The 20,155-nt window shown below is 35.9% G+C and overlaps 1 pseudogene; it reads right to left on the minus strand.

Moving 5' to 3' along the window:
- Window positions 1–331: 331 nt before the first annotated feature.
- Window positions 332–20,155, minus strand: part of LOC104974177 (peptidyl-prolyl cis-trans isomerase A-like) — a 158,400-nt pseudogene continuing 138,576 nt past the window's right edge.

Here is a 20,155-nt window from a genome sequence, read left to right on the forward strand (position 1 = left end):
CAACAATGGCAACAATAAGAAGACATATATGCTGCCTACAGAAGACAGTGAATTATTTGAGTAGTGGAATGGGATCCAAATAGAGCCAATGATATTTAATTCTCAAAATCTTTTGACTAGTGTTTTTGTTGTTGCTTAGTTTTTATTTCATAATCATAAACTTAAATCTGCAATACAGCTAAACTTAGAGAAAGATAAGGAAAATATGGAACTCAAAGAACTTCAGTGAGAACAAAACTTATAAGATATATTGAGCAGATGGAATTGAAGGGGAGCTCTCATCAGCTATAAAAGGGATGTTTTGATGGTTAAGACAAAACACAAGTCAAATTTATGTGATTTGTACACAGTCAGCAATGGTGATCTTCTTTCAGGTTTTGCCATTCCTGGACTCAAAGCATTCCATGGCTTCCACTATATTCATGCTTTCACCTTGCCAAAGACTACAAGCTTTGGTAGTAGTCTTTCAACCACTCGGTCTTGACAATGCATGTAAAAAACTGGAAACTGTTTGTCTAGGGGCCAGTGTTTGCCATGGACAAGGTACTAGGACCCACATGTTACAGGATGAAATTTTCATCAGTTTTCTCCCCATAGATGAACTCACCACTAGTGCCATTATGGCATGTGAAGGCCCCACCCTGGCATATAATTACAAGAATTATTCTGTGAAGGCAGGAACTTTTATAATCAAATCCTCTCTCCCCAGTGCTCAGAATATGAAGGTTTCTGCTGTCTTTGGAAGTTTGTCTGCAGCTAGAAGGAGATGCAGCAGAAATGTCAAAGAACTCAGGGGGGCTGACCATGGCTGGGCAGCACAGGAGGCTGTGGGCTGGCAGTGTCTGCAAGGCCTGGAAAAGTGAAAGTGTTAGTGTCTCAGTTGTGTCTGACTCTGAGACCCAGTGGAGTGCCAGGCTCCTCTGTCCATGGAATTCTCCAGGTGAGAATACTAGAATAGGTAGCCATGCCCTTCTCCAGGGGATCTTCCCGATGCAGAGATCAAGCCTGGGTCTCCCACATTACAGACAGATTCTGTGCCATCTAATTCTTTACCACCAGCAAATCCCCATGCCAGACCTGTAGGTAATGTTAGAGAGACCATTCCTTTTCACTTGTGCTGCCAATAGAGAGGTCCAACATTGGGGGAAGCATGTCTGAAAATATCTCAGACATGTGAAAGGGAAAATGAGGGAAAACACCCTGAATATATTCACTATCTGTACATCATATCTCACACAGAGCTACTACTACATTTTTTTTGTTGTTGGTTGTTTGATTTATTTTCTCTTGTTTTATTCAGCTTGAGCTGGTTGTTGTTGTTGTTGTTTTGGTGACTTGCATCTAAAAGAATCCTGACAGGAGCACATTAATGACTATAAGTTTTTAATTATTATTTGAAACTCTGGACTGCATTATCAAGAAATTTGGAGATTTTAATCCTGAGCAGAGAAACTCTAAGAGCAGGATAGAGTGATCTCATTGGGTCCTGGAAATTATTCTCTGACAAGCTAAGATATAATGACAGCAATACTGCTATTGGAAGTGAAGCTAATTGAGTTTCCCATTCTACCACTTCTTCAGTGGCATCCTGATCTTCACGTATAGTTAAGTGGAGCCAGATAGGACAGGAAACTGGGCCAGATAGCTAGTGATAATTATAAATCTACTGACTGCCTTATATTGTGTTTTGTGACAATTCCATTAGGATGTATCAAACATGGTTATTAAATGCTAATTTGTATGAAAACAAATTTAGATTATAGGATCTTGCTCTTAGATTAAATAACCAAAAGGTCTGATACAATTTATTTCTGTTATTATCAAGGACATTTATATTCAAGAGACTAAATTTTGTGTGGAGGATACAGTAGTAAGAAAAAATAGTTATAGAGCTTACAGTCAAGTGGAAAAACAGAAAATGAAACATAGGGTAAAGTATATAAGGGATTGAATTTTCCACATCTGTTCCAATTTTCTTCTAATGGCTTTCCTGTACAAATTCTGAAATTAGTAGATGCATTTTCTAGTCTATCTTGATGCCAGGGATTTAGATGTAAATGTGGTTCAAATCAATTTTGTTGCTGTTGTTCAGTCACTGAGTTATGTCCTATTCTCTGGGACCCCATGGACTGCGTACACCAGGCTTCCCTGTCCTGCAGTATCTCCCAGAGTTTGCTAAAACTCATGCCCATTGAGATAGCATTGATAGTGATGCTATCTAACCATCTCATTCTCTGCTACCCTCTTCTTTTGCCATCAATCTTTCCCAGCATCAGAGTCTTTTGAAATGAGTCAGCTTTCCACATCAAGTGGACAAAGTATTGGAGATTCAGCTTTAACATCAGTCTTTTCAATGCATATTCAGGATTTATTTGCTTTAGGATTGACTAGTTTAATCTCTTTGCAGTCCGAGTCTTTTCCAACACCACAGTTCAAAAGCATCAATTCAGCTCTCAACCTTCTATATAGTCCAACTCTCACATCCGTACAGGACTATTGGAAAAAGCATAGCTTTGATTATATGGACTTTTGCTGGCAAAGTGATTTTTTGCCATGAAGTGATGCAACTGGATGCCAGGATCTTAGTTTTTTGAATGTTGAATTTAAACCAGTTTTTTTTTTTTTTAAATAGTATTTAATATGATGCACTCTGCATAGAAGTAAAATAAGCAGGGTGACATTACACAGCCTTGTACACATTTCACAATTTGTAAACAGTCTATTGTTCCATATCCAGTTCTAACTGTTGTTTCTTGACCTACATATAGATTTCTCAGGAGACAGGAAATGTGGTCTGAAATTCCCATCTCTTTAAGAATTTTCCACAGTTTGTTATGAGCCACACAGTCAAAGGCTTTAGCCTGGTCAGTTAGGCAGAAGTAGATGATTTTTTTTTTTTTTTTCCTGGAATTATCTTGCTTTTTCTATGATCCAACAAATGTTGGCAATTTGACCTTTTGTACTTCTGTGTTTTCTAAATCCAGATTGTACATCTGAAAGTTCTCACTTAAGGTACTGTTGAAGCCTAGCTTGAAGAATTTTCAGCATAACCTTGCTATCATGTGAAATGAGTGAAATTGTATGATAGTTTGAACATTCTTTGCCATTGTTCTTCTTTGGGATTGGAGTGAAAACTGACAGTCCTGTGGCTACTACTGAGTTTTCTAAATTTCCTGACATATTGACTGCAGTGCTTTACTAGCATATTCTTTTAGGATTTGAAATAGCTCAGTTGGAGTTCCATCATCTCCACTAGTTTTGTTTGAGATAATGTGTCCTAAGTCAAGGCCCACTTGACTTCACATTCCAGGATGCCTGGCTCTAGGTGAGTGACTACACCATTGTGGTTATCTGGATCATAAGACCTTATATAGAACTGAACTCCATTGGAGAGGAATGGAAATTGCAGGAATGTGGTGTCCATTCTGTTGCTGTATGTTGTAGCAGGCAAGGTGTTGATTTGGAGGTAAAGACTGGTGGAAGTTTTTATGTTTGAGTCATGGATATGATTATATGTCTTTTCTTCCATAATTTTTATTTTTTAAGTATCTAAAGATCTCTTTAAAATTATTATTGCTCAAACTATGTTAATTAGACTCTAACAGATTTGGTATTAGATCTAATCCCTTCAATCTATTTGTCATTTCCACTATATAATCATAAGGGATTTGATTTAGGTTATACCTGAATAGTCTAGTGGTTTTCCCTAATTTCTTCAATTTAAGTCTGAATTTGGCAATAAGGAGTTCATGATCTGAGCCACAGTCAGATCCTGGTGTTTTTGCTGACTGTATAGAGCTTCTTCTTCTTTGGTTACAAAGAATATAATCAATCTCATTATGGTATTGACCATCTGGTGTTGTCCATGTGTAGAGTCTCTCTTGTGTTGTAGGAAGAGGGTGTTTGCTATGACCAGTGGGTTTTCTTGGCAAAACTCTGTTAACCTTTGCCCTATTTCATTTTGTACTCCAAGGCCAAATTTGCCTGTTACTCTGGATAACTCTTGACTTCTTACTTTTGCACTCCAGTCCTCTATGATGAAAAGAACATCTTTTTTGGGTGTTAGTTCTAGAGGGTCTTGTAGTTCTTCATAGAACTGTTCAACTTCAGCTTCTTCAGCACTACTAGTTGGGGCATAGACTTGGATCACTGTGATATTGAATGGTTTGCCTTGCAAATGAACAGAGATTATTCTGTCATTTTTGAGACTGCACCCAAATACTGCATTTCAGACTCTTTTGTTGATTATGAGTGCTACTCCATTTCTTCTAAGAGATTATTGCCCACAGTAGTAGATACAATGGTCATCTAAATTAAATCTGCCCATTCTAGTATATTTTAATTCATTGATTCCTAAAATGTTGATGTTCACTTTTTCTATCTCCTGCTTGACCATGTCCAATTTACCTTGATTCATGGACCTAACATTTCATGTTGCTATGCAATATTGTTCTTTTCAGCATCAAACTTTATTTCCATCACCAGTCACATATATTTTGCCTTTTCATACTGTTCATGGGGTTCTCAAGGCAAGAATACTGAAGCAGGTCAGTTTTCTTCTCCAGTGGACCATGTTTTGTCAGAACTCTCTACCATGAGCCATCAGTATTGGGTGGCCCTACATGGCATGGCTCATAATTTCATATCTATAACTAGTAAGTTCCAAATCTGAAGGAAAATTTTACGCATCAATGGTTTCAGAGAGGATTTATGAGGTTTAAAATCATATTTGTTATTCTTAATAGCGATTAGATATAGAGGAGACTTGAGGTCAAATATAAATACAAGCTACTACTCTTTGTGCATCTTAATTTCTCTCATCTAAGCCATATGTGGTATTTCACAATACAAAATAACTCAAAACCCTCCAACTTCTTCCTGTCTTCTCTCCCATACTTTTATTTTTAAAATGAAGTCTCCCACATGCTCCTTTAATGGAAGGGAAAGTGATTAGAATGAGACTTTTCTCTCTAGAGGAGGTGAAACGTTGGTTCTCAGCAAGAATAATTTTGAGTGGGAAATGGCCGAAGTTTCCTTTGTTTTTTGTATCTCTATTTTGAAGGAAAAGTTGATAAATGGATCAGGAAGGGCAAAAGGAATGCCATCTCTGTGAAGGAAATTGTCTTCATCATGGTAGTTATGCTGGTCATTAAAAAAAGAAAGGAAAAGTTAAAATGCACAAACAAGAAAAGAGAATCTTATTTTTATTGTCAACTTGCTTAGTATTGTATTTCTTTTGAAAAGTATTTAGTTATGTATTACCATTTTTAAACTTATTTCCTTATCATTGATGTTCTTTAAGAGTCTCTGTGAAAAGCCAATTGAGTTTTTCCAATCAACTGGCTACCAATGTATCTTTGAAGGACAGTTACTAAAATGAGGATCTAGAGAATAGAAGTCAAGGCAGAATTTCTGATCTCTAGTTGAAAGCACCACCTACTGGGTAATAGAAACATCTACTGCTTTTAGCATCTCTGACCACAATGTCAGTAAATGAAACCTGAGTCAAGGGGAAAGTCTAACAAAATTATAATTCTGTTTACAGAAAAAATAAATTCCTTCCATATGATTGTATCTATCTGCAAACAAAATGGCAAAAGAAACTTTTTGCATCATTCAAATTATTTTTTCTGGCATTCTTGCCACAAAAATCATGATTCCTAAAACTACTTAGAGTTTGAATAAAAACACTCAGGAAAATAGGTTTTCAAAATCATAGAACATTCTGTCAATAAATGTAATAATTCTTGAGCAATCTTTGAAATGATGGGAACATTATCAATGCATTTCCTACCTAGTCACGAGGTATTTGATTCTCAAGTCACACTATTTTGTCTTTTATAAGCCAGGAGAATGATAAAGAGAAATTTCATAGACACATTTTGACAAAAATGAAGAAAATAGTTTTCACAATTCTATGAGTCCTAAAAGCTTTTCTTTTTACTATCGTTGGTGATGGAAAATTCCAAGTTATCCCCAGTTTATCTGGCAAACGAATATGAATCACAAATGCATTTAAATATGAACATTCTCAGGTGCAATTTAGATCTGATGTTGACAAGTACAATTCAAGGATTTTAGCTATAGCCTAAAACATTGTGAACAGACTTTTCTTTTTAGCCAAGTACAGTGTTTTGTTTTGAATAGGAAATTACTCTGGGAATTTTTACTATTAATTGGTAGAGACTGTGCTATCATACTGTCTGTTCAAATAGATTGTGAAACTGAGAGAAAATTCAATATCACTGAGCAAGACTCTGTTAAATTCAGAAAGTTGTGGAACAATCAATCAAGCAGTTAGTCAGAATGAACTCAGAAATAACTTGTCCTTTAAAATATCTGAGTCCCAATATTCATCACTGTCTTGAATGTATAATGATTACAGTGCAGTATTGCATTATCAGAAATTTGTAATTTCTTATTACACCTTCCATTCTAACTTCCCTCTTTCTTAGCTATGTAGTTACAAGAGTAAAGAAAACACAGAGGGATGGTATGGGGAGGGAGGAGGGAGGAGGGTTCAGGATGGGGAACACTTGTATACCTGTGGCGGATTCATGTTGATATATGGAAAAACCAATACAATATTATAAAGTTAAAAAAGAAAATAAAATTTTAAAAAAAGAAAACATAAAAATAGTTAATCATAAAAAATCTAAACTTCTTTATTTTTTCATTGTGGATAGCATGTCTTCCTCTAGTTTGGATAATATTCATTCAATATTAAATACTTATGAGACAGGTTATGTGATTTTTCCACTTCTTTCCCCTTCTCAGTGTTTCCTCTCTAGGAAGAGCCATTCACTGACACATCAATGATTTAGAATCCCACTTGTGATTTAGGTAATATTTTAAATACCAAATTTTTAAAGAAAGTGCCAGGTAACTTCTGTTAATCCCTGTTTCCTAAAATATTATTCTCTTCAACAAACTTACTCTCTTCCATCTCTCTTTTTCTTCCATCTCCTTTACCAAGTTTTCCTCTTTAATCTCACTGCTAAATATAGGATTTATTCAGAATTTGACAAAATGGAAACTCTTTACTTATATGACTGCATCCATTCTTACATATTGTATAGAAATTCTGTACTGAAAGTGTCAGTGGCTCAGTTATACGATTCTTTGCGAGCCCATGGACTGTAGCCTGCCAAGCTCCTCTGTCCATGGGATTCTCCAGCCAAAAATACTAGAATGGGTTGACATGACTGTCTCCAGGAGATCTTCCTGACCCAGGGATCGAACTGATGTCTCCTGGATTGCAACCAGATTCTTTACTGTCTGAGCCACGAGGGAAGCTCTATACTGATAATACCCAAATGTATGTTTCTAGACTGTTCCTCTCATTAGAACTTCAGATACACATATACAGCAGCATAATTGATGGATGTATTTTTCAATATTTGAAGGCATTTAACATAAAACTTTCTAATTTTTCTACTATCCTGCCCTAACCCTCATTCTCCTTACCCAAATCTGCTACTTCACCAAACATTCTATCCCCATCAATGGCCCCCACCCTTAGGTATAGAGAAAAAACTATAGCACCATCCTTAGCATCATCTTCCTGGCAACATATCAGACGACCAGCAAATCTCCATTAATTCTATTGATATATCCAAAACATTACAGACCTGTCTGTTGTCTATTTCACTACTGTCTCCTTGTTAATCTGAAGTCTCAGAAGAGAAGCTTAATAAGTATTTGTTAAATACATTTATATACGACTGAATCCAGTCAGTTAGTCAATTCCCTTCAAGTCATGCCAATCCTCTTCTTCCCTTACACATATAATTCTTTGTGCTTCTTATCAGATTTTTTCATTCTGAAAGACTGAATTTTACTTTCTTTCTTCATTTCTGTACTTTTACCAGTTCTCAAATTCATTGAGAATTTCTCTCTTGATATCCAGTATCTAATTCTTATTCTGAAAATCGAATTTTAAATATCTATTAAAATAAATTAAGTAGTTAAAATAAATATCCCAAACAATGGTAACCTAACCCTTTTGGTCTCCACCAACACTGTTTTCTATTCTTTTCTTGCTATTTGAAAGGTTGCCAGTATGAGCCATGAACGACGCTGGGATTCTTGGCCTGCAGAGGTGAGGAATTCAATCTGGGGCCAGTGACGAGACTTAATCACTCAGAGCTTTTGTGTGATCAAGATTTATTAAAATATAAAAGATGTAGAGAAAGCTTCTGACATAGACATCAGAAGGGGACCAAAAGAGTGCCCCCTTGCTAGTTTTTAGCAAGAAGTTATAAACCTATTGCTATTGCTAAGCCACTTTAGTCGTGTCCGACTCTATGCGACCCCATAGATGGCAGTCCACCAGGCTCCCCCATCCCTGGGATTCTCCAGGCAAGAACACTGGAGTGGGTTGCCATTCCTTCTCCAATGCATGAAAGGGAAAAGCGAAAGTGAAGTCGCTCAGCTGTGTCCAACTCTTAGCGACTCCATGGACTGCAGCCTACCAGGCTCCTCCACCCATGGGATTTTCCAGGCAAGAGTACTGGAGTGGGGTGCCATTGCCTTCTCCTATAAACCTATTAGCAGGCTGCTAATTAGAGAAAAGATTGTCTCAAAACTCAGAGAATAGCACCAGGTCCCTCACCCACAACATGCATTTTGAGAAAACATTGGCACAAGGTGAGTCATCCTGCGCCATAAAACAATTGACATGATTCTTGAAGAAAGGCAGATTTCCAAGCAAATATACAGTCTCATAAACATAGCTTAAGACAACATTTCCATGAATAAAACATACTGGTTTGTTGAGTATGGGTTCTGAGTCTTGAAGAAAAACAGAATCTAAGGTAAATACGTAGTTAATTATCATAGCTGAAGAAAAAATATTTCCATAAGAAAAACACATTGGTTAGCTCAAGGTTTGAGAAAAGTTAAGTTTAGGTGGAACCAGGTGTCATCATGGCAATATAGAATTTTAGAAGAAACCTTTTAACTTTGTATATGAAGTGAAGTCGCTCAGTTTTGTCTGACTCTTTGCAACCCCATGGACTGTACTACCAGGCTCCTCAGTCCATGGGATTTTCCAGGGAAGAGTACTGGAGTGGGTTGCTATTTTCTTCTCCAGGGGATCTTCTCTACCCAGGGATCGAACCTGGGTCTCTCACATTGTAGGCAGATGCTTTACCATCTGAGCTACTAGGGAAGCCCAATTAGAAGGGGAAAAAATCTGACACTGGTAGTTTGTTTCTTCCTGCCTCTTTAGAGAGAGATTAAACAACAACAACAAAAAAAAACTTCTGATGCTTGCAGTCTATTTCTTCCGTTTGGAGACCCCTAGCCTTCCTGCCTGTTACCTTCTCACTGATTATTTATTGTCCTAACTTTTGTAATAAGTATTTTCTTCATTTTCAGTTTCAACAATTATTAAGAAAATTATAAACAATGCAATTGAATTTTCACTATTGTGGTTTATTTATTCTTATAATCTTACTGTGCATATTCTTTTTTAATTTGTATAATTCACTCAACATTTTATTACAGATGTGGTCATTTTGCTTTGTGTAGTATTATCTAATTTATTTCTGTTTCAATATGAAATGCCATTGGGCAAAACTAATACAATATTGTAAAGTTTAAAAATAAAATAAAATAAATAAAAGAAAAGAAAAGAAAAAAAGAAATTAAATTATTAAGTGGATATATTTCTAGTTATATTTTCTATGACTATTCCTAGTTATGTTTGCCTTCACTTCCTTTTCAGCTTTTAGTCAAACTCTTTTTTCCCCTAATGGTAAAATCATTGGAAATGGCATTATTCTTTTGCAGTTTCAAATTAAATATAGCAATAAAGTCACAATTAAGAAGAAGATTTTGTAACCCATGTTGATGATCTTGATCTTTACATATTTTTCATCTTTAACATTGACAGTGTAATTTCTAAGTATGCTGCAGAACATTAAATATTGTCAGCATTTCCTTAAAGACTAAATCATAATTTCACTTTTTTCCTCGTTTGCATCATGTGTTGTTGGAAGTTAGTCTCTGTTCAAAATGAGCAAATATTTTCTAACAAAACAGTGTTTATTTTCTTGTTGACAGTTACGTATAAACAATAAATTGGACAATAAATAAATAAATAAATAATATATCACTTATTCTTTTTATATCATTTATTCTTATTCTTTTTAAATGATCCTTTGGGTTATTCTGCTTTTAATTGTTATCAGTGATATTGAAGGAGGAAACAGTCAGAACAGGCTCCATCTTGAAAGCAAGACTCCATCTTGGGCTGGAATGTGGTCTTTGAGTTATATGCCCAGTATCTATGGAAAAGACATGCCAACTGGAAAATCAGACCCCCCAGTGGAAGAGCCCCAGGGCTCATACCTAGAGTCTCCATCACCTAAAAGAATATGCTAATTATCTGTGTAACCAAATATAATAATAAATTCTATTATTCTTATTGGGGTATGGCCACAGGCCTATTGATAATTGTCCACTGTTAACTACCTAGGTTTAAGGCATACGAATCACGAGTTTAAGGCATACAAATCATGGATTAACTTTTATGGTGTCTTTCTTTTCCTTTGTTCAGACTAGTTTCAGAGAATTTGGGGAGGTGGGTTTGGGCACGTACACTTAGTATATATAAGGTTTCCACAAAAACTGGTCGGGGACCTTGGCTAAGAGGAAACTCTGTAATAAACTGGTGTAATAAACTGGTGTAATAAACTACAGTCCACTATCTGTATTGTCCTTCTGAGTGAGTTTGTTTCCCAGAATGCGTGGCTACAACAATATGTCAAAAAAACATTCTTGGATGTGTTTGCTCGGCTATTTGTATACACAAATATCTCTAGGTTATATGGAGACATCAGCTTTCAACTTCATTAGATGAGCCAAGCTCTTTTCCAATTTATAGTCTATCTAGAAATGTAAAGGAGTTCTCCATCATCAATAATCCTTATTATTTTCATTTTTTTTGCCAGCCTAATTTGTAGAGTGGTATCTCTTTGTGATTTTGTAATTTATATCCATGATTATTAATGCTTTTTTTAAAATGTGTTCTACTCATTGTATAGGGGACCTATAAAAGTGATGTGCCTATTTTTTTTCAAATGTTCTTAAATTTTTCTATTGATATGTAGAAATTTGTAATATATTCTGAAGCTTTTTGTCAGTGATATGTATTGTTGATATCTTTTTCTTATCTGTGTCTTGCATTTTTCTTTCTTTAAAATGTCTTTTGAATTAAAAAGATCTGTAGTTGAGTAAGCATTTTGTATATCTTATTTAAGGAACCTTACCTTACTCAAAGTAAGAAATATATCATTTTTTAATGTATATTTAAAAATCTTCATGATTTGGGTTTACAGGAATATTTTTAATCCAACTGCAGTCAGTTTTGGGACAGAATGACATTGTAGTCCAGTTAGCAATTTTTCTATTGGATGTCATATTATCCTAAACAATTGATTTAAAGATGTCTCAATTTGTTCAGTTCAGTTCAGTTCAGAAGCTCAGTTGTGTCCAACTCTTTGCAACCCCATGAATCACAGCACACCAGGCCTCCCAGTCCATCACTAACAATTTGTTACTGAGAAACAGTAGACATTTGTGTTGTACATCAAATATGAAGTGAGAAATATTTGCTGAATTTAAACATGAATTGAGACATACTGCTTTCAAACAACGATACAATTTTTGCTAGTCACTTATTAATAGAAACTTAAATAACCAAAAAATAGAAACAAATTGGAATTTTATATGGAGGGATATTAGAAAGTCTGGTTAATATAAGTGATGCTGGGAATATTGAGATTCTGGATAAGTAAGAGAGAGATAGTGATACATAATCAGAAGATGAATGGATTATAATTCGTAAGATCCAGTTCATGTTCCACATTCACCCCTATTACTTATATAGTGGTCAGGAAAAAAATCGTTTAAGCTCAATGAGCTTCAGTTATTTTTGTTTTGTTTTGTTTTTGGTCTGCAGAATATCAGCAGAATCTGAAGATTGAGATAAAGGTGATAGGAACTTCTTAAAATATAAAACTTTACTAATACTAAAGTGGTGGCTGCGCGGGCACAGGAGGTCCTAGAGGAGCTATCCCACGTTGAAGGTCAGGAAGGACGACGATGAGGAGCTATCCCTCGTCCAAGGTAGGGAGCAGCGGCTGCACTTTGCTGGAGCAGCCGTGAAGAGATACCCCACGCCCAATGTAAGAGAAACCCAAGTAAGATGGTAAGTGTTGCAAGAGGGCATCAGAGGGCAGACACACTAAAACCATACTCACAGAAAACTAGGCAATCTAATCACACTAGGACCACAGCATTGTCTAAATCAATGAAACTAAGCCATGCCTTTGGGGCAACCCAAGATGGGCGGGTCATGGTGGAGAGATCTGACAGAATATGGTCCACTGGAGAAGGGAATGGCAAACCAATTCAGTATTCTTGCCTTGAGAACCCCATGAACAGTATGAAAAGGCAAAATGATAGGATACTGAAAGAGGAACTCCCCAGGTCAGTAGATGTCCAATATGCTACTGGAGATCAGTGGAGAAATAACTCCAGAAAGAAGGAAGGGATGGAGCCAAAGGAAAAAAAAAAAAAAAAAACAGCTGTGGATGTGACTGGTGATAGAAGCAAGGTCCAATGCTGTGAAGAGCAATATTGCATAGGAACCTGGAATGTCAGGTCCATGAATCAAGGCAAATTGGAAGTGGTCAAACAAGAGATGGCAGGAGTGAATGTCAATATTCTAGGAATCAGCAAACTCAAATGGACTGGAATGGGTGAATTTAACTCAGATGACCATTATATCTACTACTGCGGGCAAGAATCCCTCAGAAGAAGTGGAATAGTCATCATGGTCAACAAAAGAGTCTGAAATGCAGTACTTGGATACAATCTCAAAAACGACAGAATGATCTCTGTTCGTTTCCAAGGCAAACCATTCAATATCACAGTAATCCAAGTCTATGCCCCAACCAGTAATGCTGAAGAAGCTGAAGTTGAATGGTTCTATGAAGACCTACAAGTTCTTTTAGAACTAACACCCAAAAAGATGTCCTCCTCATAATAGTGGACTGGAATGCAAAAGTAGGAAGTCAAGGAACAGGCAAATTTGGCTTTCGAATATGGAATGAAACAGGGCAAAGACTAATAGAGTTTTGCCGAGAAAATGCACTGGTCGTAGCAAAGACCCATCTTCCAACAATACAAGAGAAAACGTTACACATGGACATCACCAGATGATCAACACCAAAATCAGATTGATTATATTCTTTGCAGCCAAAGATCAGAAGCTCTATACAGTCAACAAAAACAAGACCAGGAGCTGACTGTGGCTCAGATCATGAACTCCTTATTACCAAATTCAGACTTAAACTGAAGAAAGTAGGGAAAACACTGGACCATTCAGGTATGACCTAAATCAAATCCCTTATGATTATACAGTGGAAGTGAGAAATAGATTTAAGGGCCTAGATTTGATAGAGTGTCTGATGAACTATGGACAGAGGTTTGTGACATTGTACAGGAGACTGGGATCAGGACCATCCCCATGGAAAAGAAATGCAAAAAAAAAAATGCAAAATGGCTGTCTGGGGAGACCTTAAAATAGCTGTGAAAGAAGAGAAGTGAAAAGCAAAGGAGAAAAGGAAAGATATAAGCATCTGAATGCAGAGTTCCAAAGAAAAGCAAGAAGAGATAAGAAAGCCTTCCTCAGCAATCAATGCAAAGAAATAGAGGAAAACAACAGAATGGGAAAGACTAGAGATCACTTCAAGAAAATTAGAGACATCAAGGGAGCATTTCATGCAAAGATGGGCTCGATAAAGGACAGAAATTGTATGGACCTAACAGAAGCAGAAGATATCAAGAAGAGGTGGCAAGAACACAGAAGAACTGTACAAAAAAATCTTCATGACCCAGATAATCATGATGGTGTGATCACTCATCTGGAGCCAGACATCCTGGAATGTGAAGTCAAGTGGGCCTTAGAAAGCATCCCTATGAACAAGCTAGTGGAAGTGATGGAATTCCAGTTGAGCTATTTCCAAATCCTGAAAGATGAGGCTGTGAAAGTGCAGCACTGATTATGCCAGCAAATTTGGAAAACTCAGCAGTGTCTAGAGGACTGGAAAAGGTCAGTTTTCATTCCAATCCCAAAGAAAGGCAATGCCAAAGAATGCTCAAACTACCGCACAATTGCCCTCATCTCACACGCTAGTAAAGTAATGCTCAAAATTCTCCAAGTCAGGCTTCAGCAGTACGTGAACCGTGAACTTCAAGATGTTCAAGCTGGTTTTAGAAAAGACAGAAGAACCAGAGATCAAATTGCCAACATCTGCTGGATCATGGAAAAAAACAAGAGAGTTCCAGAAAAACATATATTTCTGCTTTATTGACTGTGCCAAAGCCTTTGACTCTGTGTATCACAGTAAAGTGTGGAAAATTCTGAAAGAGATGGGAATATCAGACCACCTGACCTGTCTCTTGAGAAATTTGTATGCAGATCAGGAAGCAACAGTTAGAACTGGACATGGAACAACAGACTGGTTCCAAATAGGAAAAGGAGTACATCAAGGCTGTATACTGTCACCCTGCTTATTTTACTTCTATGCAGAGTACATCATGAGAAACGCTGGGCTGGAAGAAGCACAAGCTGGAATCAAGATATCCGGGAGAAATATCAATAACCTCAGATATGCAGATGACACCACCCTTATGGCAGAAAATGAAGAGGAACTCAAAAGACTCTTGATGAAAGTGAAAGAGGAGCATGAAAAAGTTAGCTTAAAGCTCAACATTCAGAAAACTAAGATCAATGCATCTAGTCCCATCACTTCATGGCAAATAGATGGGGAAACAGTGGAAACAGTGTCAGACTTTATTTTTGGGGCTTCAAAATCACTGCAGATGTGACTGCAGCCATGAAATTAAAAGATGTTTACTCCTTGGAAGGAAATTTGTGACTAACCTAGATAACATATTCAAAAGCAGAGACATCACTTTGCCAACAAAGGTCCATCTAGTCAAGGCTATGGTTTTTACTGTGGTCATGTATGGATGTGAGAGTTGGACTGTAAAGAAAGCTGAGCGCTGAAAATTGATGCTTTTGAACTGTGGTGTTGGAGAAGACTCTTGAGAGTCCCTTGGATTGCAAGGAGATCCATCAGTCCATTGTGAAGGAGATCAGCCCTGGGTGTTCATTGGAAGGACTGATGCTAAAGCTGAAACTCCAATACTTTGCTCATCTCATGCAAAGTGTTGACTCATTGGAAAAGACCCTGATGCTGGGAGGGATTGAGGGCAGAAGGAGAAGGGGAGGACAGAGGGTGAGATGGCTGGATAGCATCACTGACTTGATGGACATGAGTTTGAGTAAACTTCAGGAGTTAGTGATGGACAGGGAGGCCTGGTGTGCTGTGATTCATAGGGTCACAAAGAGTCAGATACGTCTGAGCAACTGAACTGGAACTGGAGAGTGGATATCTAGTTGTAAACTCTAAATTAAAGATAGTATCTCCCTTATTTGTAATTTACAAGAAACATACTACCCTTAAGAAAATACATAGTACACACATAATTTTTTATTAGATACACAATTTAATTCCATATTTTATAACTAAGAATAACAATCTAAAAATGATAAATGATTAAGAAATATTTAATTAACATGACAGCTTGATGAATTTTCTTTTAAGTATAAAACTTACTAAAAGGGTGTATAAACTATACTGCTGACTCAATTTTAGTCTATCTCTTTAAAAGAGAGACAGGACCTATACAGAGTAAGAATCTCACAAGGGAATTCATTTTTTTTTTTAATTTGTTTTGTTTTATTTAAGTAAGTAATTTATTTACATTAGATATTTGATTTACAATGTTATGTTTATTCCTGATATAAAGCAAATTGATTCAGTTATACAGTACATGCATTCTTTTTCATAGTTTTTTTCATTCCATTGTGGTTCATCACAGGATTTTTTCAGCATAATTAATATTTATACAACTTTCACACCACAACAGGATACAAATTCTATTCACCTTTCCATGACTATAAACCAGGAGACACTGGAACATATCCAGTAACACAAAACAACATGCAAAAATGTCATGGTGTAAAGGTTTTGAAATCATATTGTGTGTTTTCATATCACTGTGGAATTATATTAGAAATCAATATGAAAAGATACTTAAAAGTAATCCTTATATCTTCAAGTGCAAATGACATTTACCAAGAGAGACCTTGGACTTGGCCGTTGAAAGCCTCATTAAAGTTAAGAGACTGAAAAATCACAGAGGGTGATTGCAGAGAGAGAGAGGAAAAAAAAAAAAAAAGAAATTTAAATGAGAAATTAATATCAAACATAGTTTAAAAACTCTATATATTTAGCAAATACATATCCAACTTCTAATAGACATTTTTTACTATCGTAATTATGTTTCATTGTAACATCATTGTAACATTATTGTTCAACAGAAAATAATAGAATTCTGTGTCACTAAAACACTGATTTAATAAAAAAGTGTTTGTTCACTTTTTAAAATCCAGATGAACATTAGAATTATCTTGGAATTTTTTTGAAAAATACAAATGTCCAGGTACTGCTTTTTCTCCAAAGCTCCAGATGTGATTCTATTGAGCGGACATGTTTAAAAAACAACTGGACTATATGATGATCTTTTACTTATATCTTGTGTGTTTCATTTTTTTCTCCTTCATATTCAATGTTCCCATTTCATTTAGTTTATGTTTTCCAACATCTCCATTTTTTTCTTGTTATTCTTTCTCAAGTCTTTATCAAAAGTAGTAGAAAAGCTTTTTTATATATAGTATGGGAAACTTTTTTTTTCTTTTTCCAAAGAATCAGACAAATGTAACTCTTTCATTTATGCTTGGGATGGATAGTGTTTATACTCCATTTTGAATGTGCAGGAATGGCTGGAGCAAAACTCTCCATTCTGTGCATTTTAAACAGTCCCTGACACATTAAGAAACTATAGGAAAGATGCAATCAAATTAACCCCAGAAGAGAGTAATTGAGCCAGAATGCACATAGAGAAGAATGGGAGGATTTTTTCCTCCTTTTTCCTGTCAAATAAAGTTAAAAGAATTAATTCAGGCCCAGAGAAGTCTGTTATCAGGATATCAATGATGTCAGTTCCTATTTGTGTCATAAGTATAGGGAATGTGTACACATGACCAAAAAGAAAAAGAAAGGAAAAGAAAAGAAAAAGTCAAAGCAAATAACAAATTCAAGGGAGAAAATGTGTGGCTCAGTCAGTCTAAGATAAATTTGAATTAACCTTTTCTTATACAGAAGCTAGCAACATGCTATAACAGGGTGAAGCTGGATATTGCTTGTTTAAATTATGAATGTGTTTCTAATAAAACTGCAGTTTCCATGGTATTAACATTCCATTTCACTTATTTTCTATGTCACACATCTTATTTCTATATTAATTATTGCTCTATAGATATCAGGCAATTTGTTTTTCAGAACAGTCCACTAATAATCAAGCATGAGATTCACATCTTGATTGATGGTTAATATCAGAGAGAATTTTCCTGAGCATAATCAGCCGTGATGACCTTTTGAACAGTAATATATTTACCATGGACAGAGGAGCCTGGCAGTCTACAGCCCATCGGTCGCAAAGAATCAGACATGATGGAGCAATTGAGTACACACCAAACTTTAAAATTGAAAATGTTTAATACTGTAAAGGAAAATTCTGTATACATAAACCATGATGACCATTTATGAAAACATTACCTAATAAAGTATGAAAAAAGGAGATATTCTGATTTATCATGGTCAACAGTCTATGCTAGTTTCAGGAAAGTTGCCATACATTGACTAAACAAAATCCTTATAGCATATTTGCATGTTCTAGAAGGACAATAATTATATTTGTATTGAAACACTTTATGTAGGTAAGCAGTTAGTGGGAAGCTGCCACTATATTTGAAATTATGATCTGCTCACTCATAGTCACTACATCTAAAAATGTATTTTGATTATTGAGTTTCCAGAATGTGTTCATATATGTTTGTGTGTAGTCTTTGAAGTGGTTAGGTATTACCTCACTTTTCTATTTTATAAATGAAATGTTAAAAATAGGTAATACTTGATAAATTATTTGATGTCTTTGCTTACAGCCATGAAAAAAATACAATCTTTAAATTTTAATTTGAAAAAAAATGTACAATCATACTCTTTTATGATGTGGTATGGGCTTCCCTGGTAGCTCAGATGGTAAAAGCATCTGCCTACAATGTGGGAGACCCGGGTTTGATCCCTGGGTCAGAAAGATTCCCTGGAGAAGGAAATGGCAACCCACTCCAGTACTCTTGCCTGGAAAATCCCATAGACTGAGGAGCGTGGTAGGCCCCAGTTCATGGGGTCCCAAAGAGTCAGACAAGACTGAGCAACTTCACTTCATGATGTGGTATACATCATAATACATATATTTAATTGGGGTATAATTCATAGATGCCATTAAGGATTTAAAAAATCAGAACCTGTCCAGCAGCAATCAGTGCTGTTAAACTTTGGGAAAAAAGCAGTCTCTATAAGTAGCCATATAGCAAAGACCCTAGACATTTGGAAAGGATGTGTGGGAATTTTTGATACTGGCCAGATTGGTGGGAACTGGGAATAGCTTCTGAAGGTGATCAGGAAGGTTGGAGGAGAGTACAGGCAGAATCTTGAGTCACATGTTTAAACAAGTTAGCAAGGAGGACCTTTGTTAAAAATCTAGAAGAGATGTTATATTAATTATTTAAAAAGACAAAATAGTGGGATAGGGAAGGTGAATCTCAAAATATACTCTGTACTAGAATACATTATCTAGAGATTTTTGACCTCTAGTACTACCACAAAAAATAAAATATTGGTGCATTTGCTGTTCTTTGGTTAGCTTTATTAACTACTTGACTTTGCTTAGCATAATCCAAAAAGAAATGTTTAGCCTAATACACAGTCTCCTCCTTAACTACTGCACCATCCGGTTTTTCATGAAAGAATGTGAAAATACTTTCATTATAGTTCTGTAGAAATTTTCTATTTATTTGCAAGATTGTCTGGTGGGTGGGGGATGGGAAGACTACCATAATCTGAGATTTTATGTCATTGTTGTTTAGTTGCTAAGTCGTGTATGACTCTTTTGAGACCGCATGAACTGTAGCTTGCCAGGTTCCTCTGTTCACAGGTTTTCCCAAGGCAAGAATCCTGGAGTGAGTTGCCAATTCCTTCTCTGGGGGATCTTTCGTCTCTTGCCTTGATAGGTGGATTCTTTATCACTCAGCCACCAGGGAAGCTCTTTTGTTATATAGGACAATGGATAAAAATGAGATGAGAAACAGTCAAATCTTCCATTGAAAGAGCAGAAAAATATCAGTAGGTGAGAGGAGAGAAATACAAGACATTTAAATTAAAAAATAAATAAGTAAACTGTCCACCTAAATAAAAATGTAAACAGCAACAAGTTCAAATTAAGCTTATTTGAAAATAACAGAGCAATGGCAATTCAGGTAACCCATGTTTTCACAAGCTATAAATGAGTCCATTGAGTGTTTAGGGTAGACTGTATTTATAGCCAAGGAATAGAAAGAGGGGAAAGTCCATCCAGAGTGCAAACAATACTTCTTTGGCTTGAGGATGGGGATAAATTCTTGGCAGATGTTCATTGATAAAGTTTGTTCTCTGTGAGTCATGTATTTATGAACAATGAGTCTCTCAGTTCTTAAGTTCCATTCTGCTGAGCATGCATGGGTAAGATTCTCCATTCTATATTGTGCAGTTCCGTTTTAGGTTACAATCCTCTCAGAAAACAAAAAAGTAAAGTAATAAGTATTCAATGAAGATTTGTTTTAACGTTTTGTAAGATGCACATTAGGCTAAATATTTCATTGCTTTTCTGCTGATTACAGTAAGTTGCCTTGGTCTAAGTCATTTAAAGCCAATGAGTGCACCATTTTTCTAGTTTAGTCACTCACATTTGGATTTGAGAGCACATGCAAATTAGGATATATATATATTTTTTAATGCGTTGTTTGAAATATCCAGAGACTTGAAACTAATGTAGTAAGTAATCATTTCCTTTGACATACATAGTTATCCACAGCTAGTTTAGTGTTTATTGTAGACTGAAACTAGACCTTCAA

This window comes from Bos taurus, chromosome 15 (genome assembly GCF_002263795.3).
Source record: "Bos taurus isolate L1 Dominette 01449 registration number 42190680 breed Hereford chromosome 15, ARS-UCD2.0, whole genome shotgun sequence".
Taxonomy (NCBI): domain Eukaryota; kingdom Metazoa; phylum Chordata; class Mammalia; order Artiodactyla; family Bovidae; genus Bos; species Bos taurus.